This window comes from Colobus angolensis, unplaced genomic scaffold, assembly GCF_000951035.1.
Source record: "Colobus angolensis palliatus isolate OR3802 unplaced genomic scaffold, Cang.pa_1.0 Scaffold550, whole genome shotgun sequence".
Lineage (NCBI taxonomy): Eukaryota > Metazoa > Chordata > Mammalia > Primates > Cercopithecidae > Colobus > Colobus angolensis.
Genome location: NW_012119044.1, coordinates 567,285 through 573,002, shown reverse-complemented (window position 1 = coordinate 573,002; position 5,718 = coordinate 567,285). Strand labels below are relative to the sequence as shown.

Below are 5,718 nucleotides of genomic sequence, written 5' to 3'. Positions count from 1 at the left end.
AACTCTGACACATATAAAGCTTAGAAGTCATCACTCCAAAATTCAGTGACTTTTCTGGGACCCATCAGAAAACAGGTCTCAGGGCAAACCATTACTCTAAAATCTGGAGAGACAGGCACATCCAGAGAATCACAGTCAAGATGTGCTTACCTGAACCAGAAGATTAAAGTAAGCCATACATTTGCAGAAACATTTAAAAGGTAATTTTGATGACTTGCTGGAGGCTGTGTGTGAACTAGGATGAGAGTTAGAAATATTCTATCTTAAATAGCACCTGCCCAACTTTGGATTAGTATGAGTTAGAAGTGTTCTACCTTAACAGCACCCACCCAACTTTGGACTAGTATGAGAGTTAGAAATGTTCTATCTTAAACAGCACCCACCCAACTTTGGTGGACCACAAACTCCACCAGGTTCTCATGATGAAGATCCATATTCTCCTAGCTCTGGCAAGGTAGTAGATAGGTAATCACTGTGAAATAGCACACTCAGAGCCTTCTCCATAACAAAAGTCTATTCTACCAGAGCCTTATTCCTGTTGGGAGAAGGACATTTCTCCCACTGCGGTCCCCTGTAGCCTTGTAGTCTCATCTATCTCACCTAAGAGGGGGAAAACATAGTAGGGCTTCAAGGAAATAGATGGGGAACCCTGCAGCCAGGAAAAGGAGTGAGGAGCTAGGGGACAGGGAGCGAGATAGGGAAACTATACCACAGGAGAAACGCTTGCGATGGTCTCAGACCAAAGACACATGCCCACTAAAAAACATATTTCATCAGATTATAGAATGTTCTCCCCTCACCCACACTTTACCACCACCATAATAGGGTGTCAGTACAATAACAGTGGATTATAGTGCAAGATAGAGATATTTCCCTGGGAAGGAATATTTAGGGAAGCCCAAAGTCAGGAGAGACAAAAGCAAGAATGCTAGAAGAATTTAAAGCCTCTGCCATGTACAGCTACATCAAACACAGATCCAGCCTGACTCCTAGCTATATTAATATAAATACTCATGGGAAAGCCCTGTTTATCTCAGTTCCTAATATCCAATACAACCTGCCCAGCTCTCAATAAAAAAATTACAAGGCATGCCAAAAGGCAAGAAAAACTCAATCTGAAGAGAAAAAGCAATCATTAGAATTAGACTCTGATATTAGAGATTGAAATGATCAGATGGAAATTAAAATAGCTATGATTAATATGCTAAGGGCTCTAACGGAAAAGAAGACAACATAAAATAACAGATGGGCAATGAAAGAGAAAAGTGGAAACTGTAAGAAAGAACCAAAAGGAAATGTTAACAGTCAAACGCACCAGAACAGAAATGAAGAATGGCTTTGATGAGTTCATCAGTGATTGGATGTGACTGAACAGAGAAATAGTGAACATAGGTCAATAGAAACTTCCTAAACTGAAATGCAAAGAGGGAAAAAAAAGAATGAAAAACAGAATAGAACATCCAAGAACTGTGAGATCATTTCAAAGATGTAACATATGCATCACTGGAATACCAGAAGGAGAAGAAAGTAAGAACAGGCAGAAGAAATAGTTGAAGTAATATTGGTCACAAACTTTCCAAAGTTAATGACAGTCACTGTACAGGCTTGAAGACTGCACCACCCCAATTAATTTCCATGCAGAACCCCAGAATGTGACCTTACTTGAAAATAGGGTCTTTGTGGATGTAATTAGTTAAGAAGAAGTCATACTGGATTTGGGTGGGCCCTAAATCCAGTGAATGCTATCCTTATAAGAAGGTAATGTGATGACACAGACACACACAGAGGAAAGATGGCCATGTGAAGATAGAGGCAGAAATGATGCAGCTACCAGCAAGGAACGCCAAGGATAGCCAGCAACCAGATGCTGGAAGAGGCAAATAAGGATTCTCTCCCCAGAGAAGTTTCAGAGGGAGCATGGCCCTGCTAACAGCTGCATTTCAGACTTTCAGCCTCCAGAACTGTGAGGGAATACATTTCTATTGTTATCAATGGCTCAGTTTGTGATAGGTAATTTGTTATGGCAGCCCTAGAAAATTAATACAGTTACCAAACTACAAATTCAGGAAGCACAGATAACACCAAGATGAATAAATACTTTTAAAAACCCCTATCTAGGCATACCATATTCAAACTGCAGAAAACCAAAGTCACAGAGAAAATCTTTTAGAAGAAGCTAGATGACAGGAAATAAGCCAGAAAAGCAAAGGTAAGAATTATAGTGGACTTATTAGAAACCAGAGAAGCAAGAGAGTGAAGTAAAAAAATTTAAAGCATTGCAAGAATAAATTCCACCATCCTGGAATTCTATACCCAGCAAACTTTGTCTTTCAAAAGTGAAGAAGGAAGACTTTCTAAGACAAACAAAAACTGAAGATATTCATTCCTAGCAAACCTGACCTACAAAAAATATTAAAAGAAATTCTTCAAGCAGAAGGAAAATGAGAGAGGTCAGAAACTTGAGTCTACTATACAAAGAAAGGAAGAGAATTAGAGAAATAATAAAGGAAAGTAAAATAAATTTTTTAAATTATCAAGTGATCTAAAAAATAATAGTTTGTATAAAGAAATAATAGTATGTTATTAATGTTTTGGGCGATTATGGCAAATGGTCAAATTAAATGAATGGCAGTAATGTCACAAGGGACAGAAAGGAAGAACTGGGAATACTCTTCTGTAGGGAACCTTCAGTACATTTGAAGTGCAATAGCATTATTTGAAGGCAGATGTAGATTATTTTAAAACTCCTATCTTAAAATCTAGGGAAAACCACAATTTCAAAAAAAACTGTATGATTTATACATGAAGAGAGAAGATAAAATGAAATCATATAAAATGCTCAGTTAAACCAGTAAATGCAGGAAAAGAAGGGGCAAAAAGAAATAAGAAATTCAATAAAGAGAAAATAGTTACAGATATGGCAAATATTAATCCAATTACAGTTGACTCTTCAACAGTGTGGGAGTTAAAGGTGCTGTCCCCACATGCAGCTGAAATTTTGTGTATGACTTTTGACTATGCAAAAACTTAACTACTAATAGCCTACTGTTGACTGGAATTCTTAACAATAACATAAAGAGTCTATTAACACCTATTTTGTATTATATATATTATATACTGTATTCTTACAATAAAGTAAAACTAAAGAAAAGAAAATATTATTAAGAAAATTTTAAGGAAGAAAAAATTTATTTACCAATCAGGTGGAAGTGGATCATCCTAAAGGTCGTCATCCTCACCGTCTTCATGTTGAGTAGGCTAAGGAGGAGGAGGAAAATAAGGTAGCAGTCTTGCTGTCTCAGGGGTGGCAGGGATGGAAGAAAAATTGTGTATAAGAGAAGCCACGCGTGCAACTGGAAAGCGGACTTCCGGGTCAGGGCGGAGCCAGCTTTCACGTGGAGGCCGGGAAGTTTGGCCCACCGGAATGATCGCCAAGACACACGAAGTAGACCTGGGCCCTGGGCTCCTAGAGAAGAAAAAGAAGAAGAAAGTGGTCAAAGAACCAGGGACTCAGTATTCAATTTTAAATAATGATGATTACTTTGCCCATGTTTCTCCTATAAAAGCCACAGCCCCCTCTAAGAATGGGTCCCCACAAAACTGCCACACTTGCTTTGATTATCCTATTTATGCTGGAGGTTACAAATTATTTTGTGTGAAAACTCAGGTCTTGGTGATCACCTGAGATGCCTCTAGTGAAGAAAAAGAGGAAGAGAAGAGTGTCAGCACCCTTTGCGAGGAGCACGTAGAACCTGAGACCACGCTGCGTGCCAGACGGACAGAGAAGTCATCCAGCCCAAGGAAGCAGGTGCTTGGCACTTGGAGTTCCTCAGTGGGAGAAGAAAAAGAAGTCACCTCTGGCCATGTTCCATGCCTCTGGGGTGAAAATCTCCCCAGACCCAGCCAGGGTGAGGAAGAAACCAGAGTTGGCAAGAAGCTCAAAAACATAAGAAGGAAAAAAAGTGGGCCCAGGACCCCACAGCTTTCTCAGTCCCGGACCCTTGGTTCTGCGAGGTCGGGGATGCTGTGGACACTTGCTCAGTGGGGAAAGAGGGTGAGGAATAGGTGGCCTTGGGGCAGAAGCGGAAGCAGAAGAGCCCCAGAGAACACAGTGGGAAGGTGAAGAAGAAGAAAAAAATTCCACCAGGAGGGAGACGCCCTCCCAGGCCACTCCAAGCCCTCCAGGTCCATGGAGAGCTGCCCTAGGAAACGAAGTAAAAAGAAGCCAGTCAAAGTGGAGGCTCCGGAATACATCACCATAGGAGATGGCCCTAAGGCTCCTGCGAAGAAAAAGGTGAAGTCCAAGAAGAAGGTAGAGCGTCAGTCATTGAGGAGCCGGCTCTGAAAAAGGAAGAAAAAGAAGAGGAAAGAGAGTCGGGTAGCAGAACCTTGGAAGGAGGAAACAGACACGGACTTAGAAGTGGTGTTGGAAAAGAAAGGCAACATGGACGAGGCGCACATAGACCAGGTGAGACGAAACACCTTGCAAGAAGAGACTGATCGCGAGTCAGGCAAAACGGAAGCTTCTGAAACCAGGGAGTGGACGGGAACGCAGTTTGGCCAGTGGGATACCGCTAGTTTTGAAAACGAGGAACAGAAACTGAAATTTCTCAAACTTTTGGGTGGCTTCAAAAACCTGTCGCCTTCTATTAGCCCCCACCCCCACCCTCCGGCCCCACCCAGCCCGATTGCAAGGTCCAACATGGCCCTCAGCAAGAAGGTGGCCGACAGCCTGCAGCAGAGCCTGCAACGGGTCTACGACCTGGCCATGAGCTGAAAGCACAGCCGCGGAGCCAGCCTCGGCTTCTCCACCATCCCCAACAAGATGTTTTTTTATACTGATAGGAACGCTTCCAAGTCAGTCAAGCTGGAAGATTAAACTCTAGAGTTTCTTCCCCCCAAAACTGCCACAATTGTTTTGATTATCCCATTTATGCTAGCGGTTACAAATTATTTTGTGTGAAAAGTCAGATCTTGGTAATGACCTTGAACAACAGTAGGATATAAATAACTCCAGTAAGCTTAGCGTTCCAATAATGGAACAGTAGGCATAAATGGGTTATTCAGTTGTGCAGATGAAAGCCATCTGACAGTTGGCTCACATTGAACACCTGTGGAGATTAAGGACAAGGACAACTATCTTGATAGGCTTGGATGAACTGGGGTGGGGCAGCTCATGTTTCAGGAGCCAGGAGAACAAGTGAGAGGCTAAAACCTCCTGTTTTCTGTGTTAAAACATTCCGTCCCTGTCTGAGATATCAATGTGTACAGATAACCTTTGTTGAGTGTTTAGCAGGTGCTAGGCACATACTGGTGTTTTCCTTAATGTATTTAATCTTCATAATGATGAAATGGGTGCTATTATTATCCCCATCTTATAGATAGGCAACTGAGGTTCAGGGATAAAGTAATAAAATTGCCTGGGGTCACCCAAACACTAAAAGAGAGAGAGAGAGAGAGAGAGAGAGAGAGAAACCACACAGTTCAAGCCTGTATTGTTCAAATATCAACATATATCAATAATTCCTTAAATGTGAATCTTCTAAATACACCAATAAAAGACACTACTGTCATAGTGGATAATAACAAGATACAACTATATGTTATCTACAAGAAACCCACTTTAAACTTAAACATTCAGGTTAAGAGTAAAGGGATGGAAAAAGATATAACATGCTAAAAGTAATCAGAAGAAAGCTGGAGTAACTAAATTAATTT

General features: G+C 41.2%; 1 pseudogene; it reads left to right on the top strand.

The window, feature by feature from the left end:
• Positions 1 to 3,424: 3,424 nt before the first annotated feature.
• LOC105525716 lies at positions 3,425 to 4,879 on the top strand (annotated as a pseudogene).
• The last annotated feature ends 839 nt before the right edge of the window (positions 4,880 to 5,718 follow it).